Below are 21,830 nucleotides of genomic sequence, written 5' to 3' on the forward strand. Positions count from 1 at the left end.
GGGGGAAGAAGACTATGATTTACTCCACTCTTTTTGTTAAAGATAGAACTACAAATGAAGAAACAAAAATACATTTTCCCCCTCAACGAGGTTTTAAATATTTTAGAGATTTATGTTAAAGAACCTTAAATATAATATGAACTATGAGAAGATTTTGTTTTTGATCCAAGTAGTCAAAATTGTTGTAACCATGTATCTAAATTTCTCTTTTCATTACACATATCCAAATCATTTTCAACTGGTGACTAATGAGTGAAACTGATGTACAAGTCAATGGTCTAGAAACAGTGAAGGAAATATTTTAGTTTTCAACTGAAATTATAAACCTAAACATCTTGGGCAATATTAATGATATTTTAAGTTATGGTTGAATTTGCAGAATTGCTGTAAAGTGCTCAAGTATAGCACTAATATCATTAACAAAGCAGTGATAGTGTGCAAGGTTTAGTTTCCCATATTTTAAAAGTTGCTATAGGCTAATCATTTAATTAATCTGTGATCTTACTACTTATTGCATTATCTTTAAAGGCACATATTAATATTAAAATGTGGATATTTTAATAATTTAAAATGTGAGGTTTTGTTTATTTGTTTGTTTGTTTATTTCTGGTACCAGGGATTGAACTCAGGGGCACTCACCACTGAGACACATCCTGACCCCTATTTTGTAGTTTATTTAGAGACAGGGCCTCTGTGAGTTGCTTAGTGCCTCACAGTTGCTGAGGCTGGCTTTGAACTCTCAATTCTCCTGTCTCAGCCTCCCAAGAGGCTGGGATTACAGGCATGCGCTACCGCGCCTGGCTTTAAAGTGTGTTTTTTATGATTGCTTTATAGTACACATATGTTATTCTAATAATTACCCTGGATTTATGTCAATATGTGTTCCTCAAGTCCATGTAATTCAATAAGCTCTTTCTTCAAGCAACCTTTTCCTTATGTCTACAGGCAACTTCAAGAATATTGAAGTTCAAATTGTTTTTTATTTGTCTACCTGTTTATTTTATCTGGTATTTTCAATGTATTAAAAAAATGTATTACAAAGAATTTTGAAGTGTATACTAGAGATCTATTGTTTCATTTTTATGATCATTTTATCTCAGTTTTATATCTCACTGTTCCCCAATATTCTTTTACAGATATCAAAATCTATAGAATGTATAGGTATAAATTCACTGTAATTCAGTGAATGATTTGCTCCTGGAAAATTGGAAAATCAATTCATTTGTTGCAGTTGTTATTGTTCTTGGCTGTGTTAGTGTGTGTGTGTGTGTGTGTGTGTGTGTGTGTGTGTGTGAGAGAGAGAGAGAGAGAGAGAGAGAGAGAATGAATATTCCATGCAAATGCCTCTATGATATAAATCTTTTATTGATATTGCATTATGGATTTCTAACTACAATCTAGGACACAAAATAAGGAAAACAGTTCCTCAAAGTTTCACGTACTTAAAAATAATCATTTTGTAAAATACCATTCTCCATTAATAGAGAATTGGAATTGCTTTTAGAATAAACATTTTAAAACTCATGCATAATCAAAAATTTTAGATAAATATAATTTACATGGCTAAAACATCTATATTGTATGTTAATAATTTTAACAAATTGTCCTTTTAGATATATCAATTTTATGCTTATACTTAACCTGATGTTAACAGCTAGTCTTTCTTTCTATTTCCCTTTGGTTTTAAGTCTAGCTTTGTGGGACAAATTGACTCTTAAATGAATTTTCAAATTGCCTTGTAATCGAACATTAGGGGTCCAGTGATTCCCTTATTTATTAAACTAAAAGACAGCTAGCTAAAAATGTACCGCCTTTATGATAAGTTGCACTGGTTACACAGCAGACAACTGTTTCGAATGGACCTTTGTGAGCTTTTTGGAGTTTTGAAATACAAGATTTGTGAAAGCAAAGAGATAGGTTCTCTTGCTCATCCTCTCTCTGGCAAATCATTTAACTACTATGTGTCAAAGATTGCTCAAATCGGTTCACTTTTCTAGGTTTCTATGTTTCTATGGTACAAAGGCAGAGAAGGCTCAGATGTTCTTGCTTTGCCAATAGAGAGCCACTGGCCTAAGGCAAGACCCTGAAATTCTACAACATAAGTGCCTCTTCTGTAAAATTTCCTATTAGAAGGAGTGAACAGGACAGTCTGTTTGGCTATGCTGGGTGTAGTGTCTTGAGTAGAGACATCAAAATGTTGGCTTTCTTAGTGATGGAAGTACTTTTCAAATAAATGTGGCTGAGGGTTGTGAGCAAGAGGATTTGCTATAAAGTTATTCCTCTGTTGAACAGATTTTTATCACTCAATGCCATAATTACAAAGAAACAACTGAGTTCCTTTTTATTTTTTTAATCCTTTAATGAGCAGAAAACATATGAACTTTATGAGCAGAAAGATCCTACAGGAAGCAATGAAAAAGCTCAGAAAGTTCATTTTCTTCTCCTAGACCTCTTGACTCTTTATGAAGGAGTGAATAAAGAGCTAGGGAGTTTACCTGAAGCTCTTTCCACTTGAAAACACCAGGAGCAGGAAATAAATAATTTCTATTCACCATATTTCACCATTTTTGAAGATCCTTACCTCTTGAATGTTCAAAAATGTTTAAAACCCACCTTTCAACCTGTGTTTGATAGTTTCAGTGTTCTATTGCATGGCACAATTGGATTTTAAGTGAGTAACAGCGATAAAATGGAAAAAAATAGAACTGTTTGAACTTAGAGCTTGTCTTCTTAAAATTGCCAATTGGAAACAGGAACCAAAGTATATTTATTAAATGAATCTTTTGAATTATTTCAGTTTTCATCTGTTTGATAAAGATTAAACTCTTTTATGCAATTAAACTGGTTATTTTAGGGTTCAGGGACCAGTTTAATAGAAAAGCATGTCAATTGTTTACTTGCAGGATGGGTCACAGAATGACATCATCACATCTTGGCACCCTAACAACAAATAATGCCTTTATCTAGACATAGTGGTCTCCTCCTGTCATCCTAATTGGTGTTTATGTCTTAAGACAGTTTGTGATCTGGTCCTACAGTAGTGTTATTATGGGCATTTAACGGTTCAAGGAAAATGATGGTGATGTTGTTGACTGGTGAAAGAAGATTGTTACAGTGGAATGTGTTTCATATTTCTTATCTTGTCATTTTATGGCAACGAGAGTTGTCATAAACAGATGGTACCCTGGTATAAACTGACAAAGGTTTTCACACTTATGATATGAATAGGATGCAATTGCCAAATTAAAGTTAGGGAAAGGGCTGTGTGGAAATTGTAAGGAAGGAAAGCTAAATTTGTGTGTGCTAAAACTCAGAGAACAATAAGTTCTTGCTAGTATGTGATGATATTACAGGTTTCCTGTACTACAAGTATTAAAGTTCTGGAATAGAGCTAGGCTATCTTTGAATCTCATCATGTTGTTTTTCTGTTTGTTTTTTTTAATGTTTTATAACCTTTACAGAAGTAGATAAAAAATTCAGGACAATTTAAACATGTGCTGTCGCAAAACTAGTCAATTTAATTACATTTTTAAAAGACTGTTTTATCTTCTAACTGCTATTATGCTATTATGCTTTGCAGGTAGAAATAAGGTGGGAAATAAACATAGTGATTTATTTTTTCTTAAGAGTTCTCTCTATCACTGACAGCATAAAAAGGTCAATAGCACTTTGCAGTAATCTCTGGGGGGTTAAACAAATCTTACTACCTTATTGAATCTGCTTCCTATCAGAATTAGCACACTCACTCCTCTTTGGGAGTTTAGCTCTTCCTCTCCAGGATCCTCTAATGCCTCTTGTAATCAGACAGCTTGTTTTAAAACAGAATTTCTGTCATCTTTCCATCCTGTTTTCAGAGTATATCCACATCATAGATCTTTTCAAGAACACTGGTACTTCACTGATTAATGTACTTCTTAGTGGTTTGGTAAATGGGAAATTCTGTAGGCCCTCCCGATGCATTGGGGAGGTAAATTCCTTCCTCCATGTTGCAACAAAAGCATTAAAGGATATAACTTCATTTAAGCAGATTAACACTGAGTTAAATTAACCAAGCAGACATTTTTTTCCCTAGCTATTTAAACTAATATATTGAATTCAGACACTCTAGGAATATGAGTGAAAAAACATTTATACCAGATCTAAGAATTTAAACCCTGAATGTGCCATGCCTGTTATGTTATTATTTAGGAATTTTTCTGATGAAGTCTGAAGCCAACTTACCTCAGTCCTGTTCATCATCATTCTCACCATCAATCATAGTTGCTGCTTGTCCATTCCAAACGTTGCCTTCAATAGACATTTCATTTTATTCAAACACCTGCCTTAATTTGACTGTGTTTTGTCATTGCAAACATAACAAGTATTCCATTTTCCAATAGTGGGGAGGTCATCAGTGCTTTAAATTAAACTATATAAAATAACCAGATCTTGAGTGCATTTGTGGTTGAAATTTTATCATTCTTATCAAATGGAACTTTCCATGATGAAAGAAATGTCCTGTCTGTACAGTTCACTATCATAGCCAGTGGCAACACCTGACTTGTGAGAAATTTAAAAGGGGCTATTGTGACTAAATGACTTAGTTTTATTATTTTAACTTATAGCTGTAGGTGGTTAGTGGCTACCATATTAAACAGTACAGCATTAGCTAGTTAGTATTTATCCACACCCCACCACAATTATTACTTCAGGACTGGGCATGTTACCTGATTCAAATCAATGAGATTAGTGGAACTTACCTGGGGTTTTCTGGAAAAAAATGGGATCTGCTTCCCTTGAGAATCTGTATCTAGAAAACGTTTTTCTCCCTGGATGTGTATAAGGCATCATGCAGTCTCAGGAGAAATTGGAAGCTATCCATAGAATTAGTAGACATGGTAGAAAATAGAAATAATTCAGTTCTTTTTGATGCTAGTTACTGAATCAAACCAATTATGCAGTTAATGATCCTACTAGACTTTCCAGTAAAATGTGATAATTTATTCTTATTGTTCAACATGTCTGAGGTGGGTTTCCTCTTACATCTGAATATATCCTATCTTATTCAGTAATTGAAACAAGGAATACTGTGAATGCATTAAAATAAAATCCGTAAAGATTTCAGTTGAACTGAAATGAGTTCTAAGAAATATTTTAGAGATAAAAAAACAAGACAGAAAAGAAATTCTATAATGTCACATATTGAATAATACAGAAATCTGTATAAGTGGGAGTTTAGAGGCAATGGAATAAGTCTATGATCTATGATTATGAATTAGAGTTGAGATATCAATATAAAATCATATTTAGCTTAATATAAATGAATATTGTTACTTGTAGAAATGTTTATAGATATGTTTATTTACGGGGCTTAGGATACATACCTCTATTTTCTTTCTCTGTTAGCTGAGTGGGCTTGGAAGTAATGTATTTCCAGTAGCAATGAATACCCTCATGCCTAATTGTGGTTTCTAACACTATCCTCCAATAAAAGAAACCAGAAATCTCTGGAGGAAAGGCTGATTATAAGATCAAGGACAAGGAATATACAAGATGAGCCTGAAGCATCTCTAGAGCCAAAAATTTAAGATGTGCTCAATAAGATTTTGGAGAGGTATGACACAGGAGCCAACGCCTTATGATCAAAGAAGAAACAATCTGAACCACAAAATAAAGAAGCTAGTATTGGATTATAACCCAAAGTATAAATATCCATGAGTCCATTCAAATATAAATGGATGACTAAGTAAACAAATAAGAAAGAAGAGATATATCTCCCATGCTGGACTATTACTAATAATTTATGTACTTCATCTTCAAGGAGCTGAAGCATAATCCCCTACTTCTTAAATATGGGCTACATATAGTAACTCCCTTCTAGAGAGTACAATATGAAAAGAAGACATAAAAAGTAACTTTATAGTTGAGAAATCTGATAAATACTACCTCAGTGAAATGATAAAAATCAACACAAAGTGATAAGTAATAATGACATATACTGTTATTATTATGGGGTGAGAATGGTTCCTTATTTATGTGGTCTTCCTGCCCAAACTCATAATCTAACTTAATCATGAGCAAAACATCAGGCAGATGCCATTTGAAAAATAGTCTACAAAAACACATAACCAGCACTCTTCAAAACTATCAAGGTCATCAAAAAAAAAAAAAAAAGAAAGAAAGAAAGAAAGAAAGAAGAGGAAAGAAAGAAGTTCTGAAAAACTACAGCATCTAAGAGGAGCCTGAGAAAATATGAATGTTAAATATCTTCTTGTACCCCGAATAGGATCTTGCAACAGGAAAGGCACATGGGTTAAAATTAAGGATACATAGATAAAATATGCAGAGTAATTGTTAATAATTTGTCAAAATAGTTTCAATAATTCTAATAAGTACATCATGCTAATATAAAAATTAAGGGACACTAAATGGTGGGTATACAGAAACTCTCTGTATTGTTCTCTCAAGTTTTCTGTATATCTGAAACTATTCTAAAATAATGTTATTTTAATTATGTTATATAATATGGATATATCCATATGTGTGTGTGTGTATACGTTTATATATGTTAACTACAGAGTTTAATATGTATAAGGATGTTGAATGATACGTTTATATATGTTAACTACAGAGTTTAATATGTATAAGGATGTTGAATGATACACAGTAGGCTTGTATGTCATGTAATAATTGAGGGAGTGAAGAAATCAGAAAGGGAGAGTTAAAAGAAAAATGATTAGAAAAATGGGGAAAATATCGAAGGTATAAATTAAAGCATTGAACATAAAGTCAGTTATACTGCAAATTTTAATAATTAAATATGCTTGTAAACATTCACTGAAATATTTCAGGAATAAGTAAATACACTGATGAAATCTCAGGATATTCCCTTGAGGTTTTCTTCTTGTATTTCTGACAAGTTTTTGTAGTAACAGCAGCAAAATAGCAGAAGCTCATAATGTTGAAAGTTGAAGTGAATTCCAGGGTATTTAGAGTTATTATTCTCGCTTCCTTCCCTCACTTCATTTTTTACTTTGATAGCCACACATTTAAAACTAGAACACTCCAAAGTTACTACATAAACAGAGGAAATTAGAAAGTCACCACACGTGCCCAAGGGAAGAGTCAGGCTCAGTAAATATGAGATGACACCTAAAGTTTACTCCTCAGTCTGATTAGCCTATAACAATCAAAAAACAAAAATAGAAAAGGAGCAAGTACTTGGAAAGAGAGAGAACCTGACTTCCAGTGTACAGCTTTAGATTCAAATGTCCAATTTTCAACTACAAAAACATGAGAACCTATGGCTCTTTCAAAGGGGGAAACAATGATACCCAGAAAAACTCTTGATGATGGATCAACTAGACAAAAACCTTAAAATATCTATCTTCAAGATCCTAAGAGAACAAAGAAACACATGAAGAAAGTAAAACAAACAAACAAACAAACCAAAAAACAATGCACAAGCAAAATGGAAACATCAGTATAGAAAACCTAGAGAGAAACCAAAAAGAAATCCTAGAGGGATGGGGTTGTGGCTCAGTGGTAGTGCACTTGCCTAGCATGTGTGAGGCACTGGGTTCAGTCCTCAGCACCACATAAAAATAAATAAACAAAATAAAGATATTGTGTCTATCTATAAACTAAAAAAAAAGTAAGAAAAAAAAGAAATCCTGGAGCTGGAGCCTATAATAACTAATATCAAAATTCATAAATCACTAGATGAATTCAAAGTCAGATTTGTGTAGGCAGAAGAATCAGTCAACTTGAAGACAGAAAAGATAACAGAAATCAGAATTTGAAGGACAGAAAGAACAGAGATTTAAGAAGAATGATCAAAGCCTAAGGGTCTCTGGGATGTCATCAAGCCCACCAATATGTGCATCATGGAAGAGAGAGAAAAGGTGAGAGCGTATTTGAAGAAACAATGATTGAAACTTCCCAAATTCTATGAAGAACATAAATATAAACATCCAAGAAGCTCAATGAACTCTATAGTATAAACTCAGAGAGCAAAACTAAGACATATTATCATCAAAATGATTGCGGGGAAAAGGAGGAACTACAGAATAAAATTAACCAAATTATGCTATGTACATATGTGAATATACCACACTGAATTTCATTTCTAGGTATATCTATACAGCACTAATTTAAAACATCGATTAAATAAATGGCAGATCTCTGGAGTAGAGGAAGGGGAATAGGTGGAGGGGGAAGGGCAGGGAAAGAGAAAGTAATAGAGCCTGAAATGGAGCAAATCATATTCCACGAATGTGGGTTATGTTAAAATGAACCCCACTATTATACATAACTATAATGTAGTAATAAAAAAAGAAAAAATTCTATTATAAAATAAGTCAAAACCAAAGAGTTATGAAAACAGCATGAGACAAGTGACTCATCACCTACAAAAGAGCCTCAACATATTATCAGCAGATCTCTCATCAGAAACATTGGAGGCCAGAAGGCAGTATATTGATATTTTCAGATTTCTAAAGAAAAAACAATTGAGCTGTCAGCCAAGAATCCTGTAAGTGGCAGATGTTCTTCAAAAGCAAGGAAGAAATTAACACATTCCCAGATGAACAAAAGCTGAGGAAATTTATTGCAACTAGATCTAACCTGCAAAAAACAATAATGGGATTATTTTTTCAAGTTGAAATGAAAGGATGGCATTTTGACTTATAATGCCACTTTTTGTCTTCTACATTAATTGCAACTGACATGTTTTAAAAATAATTACTAGCCTGTAGCAAGTATTAGTATAATTTTACTTTGTAACTCTATATTTTGTTTTCTATGTAATCTAAGGGACTAATTTATTAAAAATTTTGTGACACCAACAATGAAAAGAAATGGAAATAGAGCAAAGTAGCAGATTTTTTTGTATTACTAAAATTAAGCTGGGATAAGCTTAAATTATAGTGTTGTAACTTTAGGATGCTAAGTGTAGTTCCAATGATAGCCACAAAGAAAATGGATAAAGGGTATATACCAAAGGAAGAGAGAAGATATGTAAACATTTCACTAGAAAAACATCAACCAAACAAAAGAAGACAATAATTCAGGAATTAAAGGACAAAAAGCAGTCTGTAAGGTACATGGAAAAAAGAACAAGATGATGAAAGTAAGACCCTACTTACCAGTGATTAATATAAATGAATTCTTCAATCAGAAACAGAGATTGGATGGATTAAAAAAAAAACATGATCCAACTGTATACTGTATACAGAGACAACTCAGATCCAAACACCCAAATAGTTTTGAAGTGAAAGGAGGAGAAATGCTATTTCTTACAAACAATAACCAAATGAGAGCAGGATGGCTATCCTGGTACCAGACAAAATAAACTTAATTTCAAAGGTGTTTACAAAGATGTCATATACAAGTATGTTATATATGGTAAAAGATTCCATAAAGCAAGGAGATATAACAATCATAAACATGCATATACAAAATAGCAAACTCTCAATATGTGTGGACCAAAAATTGGCATAACTGAAGGGAGAGTTTTACAGTAATTGAGACTTTAATGCTGCACTCTCAATAACAGATAGAATAACCAGAGAGAATATAAGGAAATACCAGATTAGAACAGCACAATAAAATATATCTAAAGATAAAATAGAGTTCTCAACTTCAGAACAACAGAATCTACACCTTCCTCAAGGGCACACAGTCATAGGCTAGTCAAAAGAACAAGTACCTTATGATTCATCTTATTTGAGGTACTTTGGGTAGTCAGTGTCATTGAGACAGTAAGTAGAAGGGTGATTGCCAACGTTAGTGGAGGGGCAAATGAGGAGTTATTGGATTTTTATAGAGTTTCAGCTTTGCAAAATGAAGAGCTCTGTAGGTGGGTGGTGGTGATTGTTGTATGATAATATGAATGTACTTAGTACCCCAAAACTGTATAATTAAAAATGGTTAAAATAGTAAGGGGAGGGGGAGAGAAGACAAGCACAGCTAAAGCAGGAAGGAAGGAATCATTTTAAATATTTGCAGATATAGCAGAGAACCAACCAGTAAAGCTAAAGGGCAAAATGGTGGGAGTAAGTCCAGAAAGAGATAAATGCCAAATCTAGAAAATTATGTAAAGATATATTATGGAGATTTTTTCCCTTATATTTTATCGCTAGTATATATTTGGATTAAAAAAATATCAAAAGGTCTTATTCGATCTATGTCTTATGGGAAAAAAAATAGTTGCAAGAGGAAAAAGACTTGGGTAAGATATTTTTTATTTTTAGTACATTGGAAAAACTCATTATCTGTGATTACATTGTTATATTCTAACAAAATTTGGTTTTATACATTCATTCATATCTCATTTTAAGAAAACAGAGTACAGACTATCCCAACAAAGCATGTACTTTCAAAGTGAATATTAAGAGTGTCAAATGCTTTAGAGTGGGCAAGGAAGGTAAGAAGCTGAGGCAGGAGTCCAATTTCTATGCCCTGAAGAATGGGTGGATGTTGAAAAACTAAAGACGTAAAGCAATCATTCTTCTTTAGGATGATGAGTGCTAGGGAGGCCAGATCATTTTAAGACCTAATGTGAACAAGTCATGAGAGAGCAGGAGAATCCACTTCCTGGCCATCCAGACAGAATGGCCCCTCATCTTCCTGCTGCACTTTGAGACAGAACATCAGTGATGTGATCCTAAAGGCAATTGAAGAAGCAGTCTGCACTGTCCACAGAACACTATTTAGTGCTTGTTCATTGTAACTGCCTATACTCATTTATGAGAAACAGTGAAATATTGCCCTTTGATCTGCAAAATAACAAATCATCTAAATACAATTTTACCATCTTCCTTAAAAATGAGAAAATATACTTCTTGTCTAATCATACCTTACTTAGGTATGCAGGATAAAATACTTTTAAAATATCTTTTGTATCATTTCATGTTTCCACTTTCTACCTCTCTTTTGCTCTTCATATTCAGCTAACTTAAAAATACTCCTTTTGAGTTCCTTGATTCCAGCTTTCACTAGTGTAAACCATGTATGTTACACCAAATATACTGGTTTTTGTTGTGGTTTTCTGACATAGACCTATTAGAACAAAATGTCCTTGTAGAGCATATTATAGAATTACTTAGGCTACCCCTATTGCCTCTTCCAGGAGCTATGATGAGCCAGGCAAATGACAAATCAACTGCTAATATAATAACAGGTAGAATTAAAAATAAGGAGAAGGAGGAATCAACCACCCACATACATCAACAACTAACATCTTTTGCTTCCTTCCTTCCAAATGACCTTCCAGGGAGGGGAACACAAAATTGACATCCTACACATAAATGCAGTCACAGGGAAAGTGAAGCTGTTTGCAAAAAGTTTAATGATTATTGATTAGCATCCCTATAAAGATTTTTATTTTTCTAGTCTTCAATAGCAAAATGCCTATGCCTCAAATAAGAGTTTCACTGGGAATATCAAATCTCTTAGTACAGATGTATCTTGATTTTTAAGGCAAACTTTTCATGGGACACTAATTTTCACTTGACTCTATTTGCCTATTTTGTTGCAGTTCTTCCATTTAGTTATGTCATTTCTTACAGAAGATTTGGCTATTGGGGAACTAGTATTAACTGATATGTTCTTGTAAGAAACAGATTTTCCTTAACAATTTTTTTTTACTTGGATAAAACAAGTGTAAATCAGATTCAGTTTTCAATCTAAATGTAAGATATTGAAGGTCATTTATGTTGTGTTTCTGTGTTGGGTGGTATCATGACATCATTTCCTCTCTTCTTTGCTAGAACCACTTTTTTAAAAGTACATGGATACAGAAATTTTACCACTTATACTCTATAATAGGTGTGTTATCACTTAATGTTTATTCCATAATATATGTCATGGGTTATCAGTCATAAATTATCATGCTTTAGGTTTGTAGAGTTCTTCAGCTATCTTATCCATAATTAAAACATAATTCTTATTTCCTAATTGTAGTTGCTAACTAGTAATAAAAATCGATTGTATTGATTAACTGGCCATAGTTTTTAAAAATTTTTATTTGTTATATATGAGAACAGAATGCATTACAATTCATATTACACATATAGAGCACAATTTTTCATATCTCTGGTTTTACACAAAGTAGAGTCACATCCTTTGTGTCTTCCTACATGTACTTAGGGTGATGATGACCATCACATTCCACCATCTTTCCAACCGCTATGCCTCCATCCTTCCCTTTCCTCCCCATTTCCCCTCTGCCCTATCTAGAGTTCATTTAATCCTCCCCTCCACCCCCAGCATATTATGGATCACCATCCTTAAATCAGAGAAATCATTTGGCATTTGGTTTTGGGGGACTGGCTAATTTCACTTAGCATTATATTCTCCAGCTTCATCCATTTACCTGCAAATGCCATGATTTTATTTTCTTTTAATGCTGAATAATATTCCATTGTGTATACATACCACATTTTCTGTATCCATTCTACTGAAGGGCATCTAGGTTGGTTCCACAATTTAACTATTGTGAATTGTGCTGCTATAAACATTAATGTGGCTGTGGCCCTGTAGTATGCTGTTTTTAAAGTCCTTTGGGTATAAACCAAGTAGTGGGATAGCTGGGACAAATGGTGGTTTCAGTCCCAGTTTTCCAAGGATTCTCCATATTGCTTTCCAGATTGGCTGCACTAATTTGCAGTTCCACCAGCAATGTATGAGTGTGCCTTTTCCCCCATTTCCTCACCAACACTTATTGTTGTTTGTATTCTTAATAGCTGCCATTCTGACTGGAGTGAGATGAAATCTTAGAGTAGTTTTGATTTGCACTTCTCTAATTGCTAAAGATGTTGAACATTTTTTCATATGTTTGTTAGTTGTATATCCTCTTCTGAGAAGTGTCTGTTCAGTTCCTTGGCACATTAATTGATTGGGTTATTTTTATTTTTTTTTATTTTTGGTGTTTAGATTTTTGAGTTCTTTATCCTAGAGATTAGTGCTCTATCTGACATGCATGTGGTAACAATTTGTTCCCAATTAGTAGGCTCTCTATTCATCTCACTGATTGTTTCTTTTGATGAAAAGAAGCTTTTTAGTTTGAATACATCCCATTTGTTGATTCTTTTTTTTTAAAGAGAGAGAGAGAATTTTTTAATATTTATTTTTTTTAGTTCTCGGCAGACATAATATCTTTGTTCGTATGTGGTGCTGAGGATCAAACCCGGTCCAGGCGAGCACGCTACTGCTTGAGCCACATCCCCAGCCCCCCATTTATTGATTCTTGATATTAATTCTTGTGCTGTAGAATTCTTATTAAGGAAGTTGGGGCCTAAGCCAACATGATGAATATTTGAACCTACTTTTTTTTTCTAATAGATGAAGTGGTTTAATATCAGTGACAAATCCTCTGAAAAGGAAATGAAGAAAACTACCCCATTTACAATAGCCTCAAAAAATAAAATGAATAAATAAAATATTTGGAAATCAACCTAACAAAAGAGGTGAAAGATGTCTATAATGAAAACTACAGAACACTAAAGAAAGAAATTAAAGAAGACCTTAGAAGATGGAAAGATCTACCTTGTTCTTGGATAGACAGAATTAATATTGTCAAAATGACCATACTAACAAAAGCACTGTACAGATTTAATGCAATTCCAATCAAAATCCCAATCACATTCTTCAGAGAAAAGGCAATCAAGAAATTCGTCTGGAAAAATAAGAGAGCCCAAATAGCTAAGGCAACCCTTAACAAGAAGAGTGAAGCAGGTAGCATCACTATACCAGAACTTAAACTACACTACAGAGCAATAGTAACAAAAACAGCATGGTATTGGCACAAAAATAGACTTGTAGACCAATGGTACAGAATAGAAGACACACAGACTAGCCCACATAATTATAGTTATCTTATATTTGACAAAGGCACCAAAAAAGTAGATTGGAGAAAAGATAGCCTCTTCAAGAAATGGTGCTGGGAAAATTGGAAATCCATATGCAACAAAATGAAATTAAACTGGCCCTAGTTTTTATAGCACTAATTTTCATGTATAATAGCACTTGAATAAGGCTATTTTCAAACAGTGATATTTGAAAGCTTATAATGCTTTCCCCTGAAAAGTATAATACTTTCTCTTCTTTCTTTTTTTTTTTTTTTTTTTTGGTTAACATTTTATTTTGAGGTTACTGTGTATTCACATGCAATGATAAGAAATAGTGCAGAGAAGATATCATGTCCTGTTCAACCAGATTTTTCCCAGTGGTAACTTATTGTGTAACAACAATGTAATAATACAAGAATTTGACATTGATACAATCCACCAAGCTTATTCAGTTTTCATCAGTTTTATATACACGTAGATATGTTTGTGTTTAGTTTTGTGCAGTTTCATGTACTTGTATGCTTTTTGACACCACAATAAAAATAACATTGTTACATCCAAGGATCCTTTATCTACCCTTCTACAGAAACAGCCACTTCACCCTCCAATCTCCCTAAACCCTAACATCCATTAATATATTCCCCATTTTTATATTTTTGTCATTTTATTAATGTTGTACAAATGGAATAATATTGTATGGAAATTTTTTGATTGGTCTTTTTCACTCAGCATAGTTCTATTAAATTTGTTTTATACACTTCTCAAATTTTGGCTATGTTCATGTCAGTCTATTTCTGAGTTTTCTGTTCTGTTCCATTGATCTGAGTACCTTCATCAATACCACATTGCTTATATGAATGTAGTTCTATAATAAACCTTATCAGGAAGCATCATTCTTTCTACTCTGTTCTTCATCTTCAAAAGCCAGTATTGAGAGAATGAAAAGGCAAACAAAAAACAAAGTTGTTTTCAAAGTTGTTATTTGTGCTTTTTATGTAAAGTTTTTTTATGTAAAGCCTATGCCCACAAAAATCCTTGTGTAGATTTTGATAGACACTGCAGTGAACTCACAGATCAAATTATGGTCTTGTGTTATTTTTTTTAAAACCCCAAAACCCAGATTCCTGAAAGCTCATGCCACAGGTCAAAGCCCCTCCAAAAAAGCTTTCCTGGCTGTCATCTACTCCTGTTCTTCATGATGCCAGCAGCACCTGTGTCACTCTCTTCCCATCATCCCTTTTGCTTGGGTGTTATCAGTACAGTGAAGAGGGCTCATTGTCATATGATACCATTTAATTTTTATGTTTTATGTTAATGAATAATTTTATAACTTTTTAATAACTTTTTTGCATAAAAATAAAACACAAAATCAACCATCTTTAGAGATTTTATTTCAGGAGACACTCTTTTTTACCTAGTTTATTTATGTTAGTATGTAATTCTAGCAATTCTTTAGTTACATTGCTGCAGTCTGGCTGGGCACAATTCAGGAGCCACTTGTCAAAAGAAAGGAACTTTATTTTTAGAACACACACACACACACACACACACACACACACAGCACCACACAGCTCCTCAGGAAAAACCCTCAGAGCCCAACTGCCACCACCGGCTTCCCACAAGCCTCTCAACCTCCCCCACTCCTCCTCTTGAGGCCGATTGGCTGGGTCGTATGGGCAGAGCCAAAAACGTCCCCCAATGAGCAGCTCTGTGGTCTGAAAGGGCGGGGGAAACAACCCAATGAGCATCACCACAGAGGAGCCAATCAGTTGGCAGCTAGAAGTTTGCTGGGGCCCCTGTGAGCCACTCATCAGCTGGCAGCTGGAAGTTTGCTGGCAGCTGGAAGTTTGCGGGGGGCCCCTTCGGCTGTGGCTCTCAACATCACATTAAAATTTCTAAACCATGTGTTTCAACAACTAGTGCTAAAACAACAGGAGATACAGATGCAAAAATGAATCTGTATCTTAGTTGGCACAACAAATGGACTCAAAGTGGATCAGAGATGTAAATGTAAAACTCCAAACAATAAAATATCTAGAAGAAAACAGAAGATAACTGTATGACCTTGGTTAGGAAAAGATAAAATTTGTAAATTATGCTACATGAAAATTAAGAACTCCTATTCTTCAAAAGCCAGTATTGAGAGAATGAAAAGGCAAACAAAAAATTAAGAGAAAATATTTTTAAACTACATGTCTGATAAATTACTTAAATTTAGAATATATCAAAACTTCTCAAAATATTTTTAAAAACTCTCAGAAAAACATTGACAAATGATTTAGGTGAACAAGAAGAAGTTTATACGGGTGTCAAGTAGTTATTGAGGAAATTCCAACTATAATTGCAATCATGTATTTCTATATATCTATTAGAACAAGGACAAATGTTTTTTAAGAGATACTCCCAAGTGCTGGCAGATATCTGAAACTTTTATATTCTGTGGACAGAAATATAAAATGGTACAGTCACTGTGGATGTTTGACTGTTCTTTATGATTTTAAAAATACCACATTGTAAGCAATACCACAACCAGTCTTTACCCATGTAAAATTAAATACTTTTATTCAGACAAAACCTCTATAGGAATGTTTATAGTGACTTTATTAGTACAGTCCTCAAAGTGGGGGAAAATCAAATGAACCTCAACTGAGTAAAAATAAACTGACTGTATAAAGATGTGTGGTACAACCACCCACGTTGCACTATCCAGTGATAGAAAGGAACAGATTACTGTTAGATTGAACAACATGGACAAGTCTCTGATGCAAATTGAAAGAAACCAGACTCAAAAGTCTATGTACCACATGTTCCTATTTATATGGTATTCTCACAAAGACAAAACATTAGGGACAGAAGAAAGATCAGTGGGTGCCAGCAGCTAGAGGTGGGGAGGAGGGATTGACTATGAAAAGGTACCCAGAGGAATTCTGTAAGTTAGTGGAACCATTCCATGTATGATCTAACTCTTGCCTTTTATCCTGCTACATTTCTCTGATAAGCTCTATTTACCTTTTTTATTATTAGATAATATTTGAATCTTTAGTAAACTCTTCTCCTCCTACTTTACTCTCAACTGATGGATGGCTTTATTTCATCCATACTGCATTTTACTCATTCTAAGAATGATATATTTTTATATTTTAATATCTCTAAAAATAAGATATATCTTAGAATCAGTGATGCCTAATGATCACTACCAGCAAGATGATAATGATTGCATTAATCCAATAAGCTTACATTTTTAGCAATATATAAAATAAAGCTGCCTAGTTAATTTATATTTTAGTCTTAATGAAACAAATTACTGTTAGGTTAGAAACTGTGAAGCATCTGAGATGTTATACTACTTGTACAAATACAAAGTTGTAGATAAATAGGTAGTTAGATACTAAAAAAAAAAAAGTGAGGTTTCTGGTTCAGGGAAAAGAGCTCTATTTATATTTACAGCAATAAAGTTTTATTTGGAGCCCCAGCAAATCAAAGACGATGGGAGGCTATTGTTAACAGAGTTCCTAATTCAGCCTAGGATTTAAGCTCCTTTTTCCCTTAGGTGAAGAAGAAAGAAAGGGGCTTAGGCTTAGGAAAAGATTGATAACTGGAGACTTCTATGTGCTACTCTGGTGGTGTAGAACAGGATGCCATGAAGCATCATGGATGATAATGTTGATCATAATGCGTCTGTAAATCTTGAAAGTATCTTAGTTACTCTTACCTTGGTTTCTTCAGTCTTGAAGGGAGAGAAAAGAGATTGGGTAAATCTAGGGGCAGTCAATCTTGTGTTACTGGCTTCAGACAATACATTCCTTAAATGATTAACATAGCTATGTGCAGAGTTGAACAGAAATCAGATCCCAAATTAAGGTGCAGATTGCTCAGCTTCATGGCCTCCAAATTAGTGATTTTTAAAGTCAACTAAAAGCAAGGGAAGCTGGAAGGTTTATTAAGTTTTTCTGAGTTACGAAATGGCATCCAGATTGGCATTGCAACTGGGTCCCCCAGCAATCAATGAGTTTAGCACAACAAAAGCCAGAGAAAGGCCTTATGCAATTGTCAAATTTCATTTGATGGGTGAGAGAAAGATAAAAAATTAATTTTCTCATGCTAATAAAGGGAAAAGATACAAATTTATCCACTCCCCTTTTAAGAGAGTCTCCTTGGAGCCCTAATGGAAGGAATGCATACTCTAGCTCTTTGATATATAAATAATTCTTTTGAAGAACCAAATAATTCTAGTATTTCTAGCTTTCACAACATAAGAATATCTCCAAGGTTCTGGGATTTAGATAACACTAAAGTAACTTTTGGAATTAACCTAAATGCTAAACCCCAGGATGGAGTTGCTTGGGGGAGATTGTAGAAGGTTTATTAGTTTTTTTAATGGGAGCAAGTAACTCCATCATCAGAGGAAAAATACCAAATGTTTACAGAAGTGAAAACATCTTCTGCCTTTATATGATATATTTCTGTGTTTCAGGGACCTGAGGCTTTTTTATGGGAATCCTGAGAAATTCAGGGAAGAGTTATTTTCCCACAGTTACATTGTGCTAAAATGAAAATCTTTCTGCCTCAGTTTCATCTGAGTTCAAAGATAGAACATCCCCTTTTTTTTCTAGTGTCAACATTATTAAACCAAGAATTATGTTTCCTAGATTCTCCTTACCTTGTATGCTGTTAAGAGTTGGATAAGAGAAAAATCTCATGATATTAGGAGATTAAAAGGAAGAAGTGGGGCTGGGGTTGTAGCTCAGTGGTAAAGCACTTGCCTAGCATGTGTGAGGCCCTGGGTTCAATTCTCAGCACCATATATAAACAAATAAATAATAAAGTTCCATCAACAACTAAAAAACATATTTTTTTTTTTAAAAGGAAGCAGTGGCCATTACTCTTGGAAGGACCTGAGGTTAAGAGGCAGTAACAAAGAGACAAACAACTTCTCCTCACTTTCCTCTGTTCCACACCAAGCTTTCTTCCCAGTTGGTGAACTGGAAGACTAGTAGTGGTCCCAAACCTGTCACCTGAACCACACCCACAGGGGTCATAGCTGCACAGAGACTTCTTTCCATAGACCTCTCCACAACTTCATTTGTACCCTCCCTATAAGGAAGGTCATCTTCTTGCCTTCCTGGATGTCACTGCCCACTTGGAGTTGTCCTCTGAACCTCTGCTGCAGGAAGACTGCTTATTCTGTGATCTCTAACACTCCCCTCTGGGAGTCCACTTCTCCATCAACTCCTACTCTTGTGAAAAGCAGAGATAGGCAAAATATCTACAGCCTGCTGCCTGATTTTTCTTTTTTAATAAAGGTTTAAGAAGACAATCATGAAAATTATTTATGTGTTGTCTATGGCTGCCTCTGGCCATATAGGAGAGTTGGGCAGCTGTGACAGAGAACTTTGGCCTCAAAAGCCTCCAAATATTTACTAACTGGTTCTTTACAGAAAAGGTGTTGACCTCTGGTATAAAGTATAATTCCAATATCATTATTGTTCTCCCTTCCTGACTGAATGCTCACTGATACACCATCTAATCAGGACATATAAAGGAAGTGGCTCATAATTGATTGAGTAATTCTTGGTTCACCTCCCACTACCCAACTCTGGAAAATTCTAGAGAGGTTAAGAGTACCGTGAACAATTGGAAAGAAAGTTTTGTTGGAGAAAATCAGTTCAGGACTATGGCATTTTCTCTTATCCACTGTTCTTCCTTCCCACTACTATGTGCACACACGCGTTTCACAGGCCCAGGGACAAGGAAATAAATTCCTCCTAACTTCAGGCCTATTCAGGGTGTGGATTGGGTATGGGTGTGATTTTAAGGGCACTGTGAATTTGATGCTGTATCTTGCAACTGACTTGGTGGGCAAGAGGCTGGCTGACACTGACTATGGCAGCAAAGTAGATGATTAGGTTTGGAGAGTGACTGTACTCCTACCACAACTTCAAAGAGATGCACATGTCCCATGAATCAGCATGGAGTCAGGATAGAAATAATCTCTTCCAAGATAGGTGTGTGCATAGAATAGAAGGAGCTCAGCATAAGGATTGGAAATGTCCCATCTAGTGAAAAAGTCAGGTGGGACAAGTGCCTCTCCTCTGAGTCATCCCAAACAGGCATTCTTCTTACCCATTCTGGCAAAGATCATCTTGTCTAGCTCATGGAGAATTTTTGCTTTGCTAAACCCAATGACATTTCTTTGGTATTCTCTTACTTAATTTCTTAGCTGCATTTCAGTATTTGACATAATTGACTACACTCTTCTTTTTGAAATAATTTATTGGTTTCATTAACAACAGATTCTCTTTTCATTTTGTTACTTCACTAACTTCCATTTTTCAATCTTCTTTGCTGATTCAACATCCTATTCCTAACCTCTAAAATATTAGAGAACACTGAGCTTGAGTCTAGAACTATCTTCATCTTATACACCTTATTCCCAAATATGATGTCATCTGATTCTATAGCTTAAAATACTTCCAGTGTTTAATAGTGCTAATAATGCCTAAATTGATCTCATCAAACTTTTTATCGTCCCCAAGCTCTCAGCTCATAAAGCCAAGCTCTATTATATATCTACTCAGCCTTCTAAAAGACACCTTATATTTAATATATCTAAAACATAACAGACTTTCTAATTTAGATAAGTTGTTACATTCCATTCAGTTCTGAAGCCAAACTTAGCAGTTTGCTTTCTTTATCCCTTTTTACTCAACTAATATCCAATGTATTGTTGGCAAATGAAGTTAGTACCACCACTACCAAAGATCACCAATCCACCTTTCTATTTTGTACTGCTGTCACCTAATCTAAGCCATCAGCATCTTCTTTATAAACAACTAGAATAAGTTCTTAATGACTTTCCTGCTTTTAGTTTTATCCACCTTCTCTGCCTGATCCATTTTACATACATCATTTTTTAAATCCTTTAAGCATATAGAGCAGATAATTTTTTCCCTAGCCTAAAATACTTTATTAGAATAAATTTTATCCTGTTCATTGTGGTTTATAAAGATTTTGTCTTTGTCTACTCTTATCCAAACTCCACAAAATAACAGAAAACAGCATGTCACAGCTGGGCAACTGCAAAACTTCAACATGGCTGAGGCTGCATGGTGATGAGACTGGAAAGTAGGAAGGATAAAATTGAGAAGAATTTAGGTACTTAGAAGTTCAAATATTCCTCAAAGAATTTGAACAATTAAATTACTAGATCAAAAATTACACAAGCATTTTTAAAACCCATGGATTGTCATTAAACTTAGTTTTACCTTTGATAAGGATATTTTCAGGAACTATTGAGATTCATCAAATGTTCATTTTATCTCTGATAATGATATTTTCAGGAACTATTCAGATTCATTCAAATGTTTTAGGTGACCTACTCACTTATATTGCAGGATAGTCAGCACCTGGTCAGGGAACTCTTGCCTGCTCAGAGGAATAAGCCTCCAGAGAACTTAAAGTCTGAAATAATTAGTAAAGGACAAAAGACAGAATCAGAATTATAGTTTTAAAGAATGAAGCATCTGATAGGTTCAGCCCACACAGGAGCTGGAGCTGGACAATTAGAAAATGGCTCCTGTGGCTTATTTAAAGGGGTATGTCAAAGTCAGGGGTAAGGTTTCAGGAGTGGAGTCTGGCTTCAGGATGTCTTGCAGTCAGCAGGTTGATTGGCATCTTGGTAGGTCACACCCATCTCTGAGAGGCTTTGTGGCTGTAGCAGGTCATCCCATCTCCACTGCTGTGTGGGACCTTTTTGAGCAGAGCTAAGGGGGATTTAGGGGGATCACATGTATTTGGGTGATATTACCCTATGGGATTGCCTCAGGAAGTTCCCAATACCAGACTTTCCCACTCACAGGCTACAATGCTGAAAAGGTCCTCACTGGAGTTCATGGATGGCTCTCTTCACACTCATTCAGTCAGCCCTCCTCCGGTTTCAGCAACAAGCATAGTGGACAGTTCTCACACACAATGGCAATTTTGATGCTTTCCTGTAAGCAG

General features: G+C 34.6%; 1 protein-coding gene across 1 annotated transcript in view; it reads left to right on the top strand.

The window, feature by feature from the left end:
* Positions 1-21,830, top strand: part of NPFFR2 (neuropeptide FF receptor 2) — an 85,816-nt gene that overhangs the window by 863 nt on the left and 63,123 nt on the right. The gene's annotated exons all lie outside the window — the stretch shown is intronic.

This window comes from Spermophilus citellus (genome assembly GCF_964194105.1).
Source record: "Spermophilus citellus genome assembly, chromosome: 8".
Taxonomy (NCBI): Eukaryota; Metazoa; Chordata; class Mammalia; order Rodentia; family Sciuridae; genus Spermophilus; species Spermophilus citellus.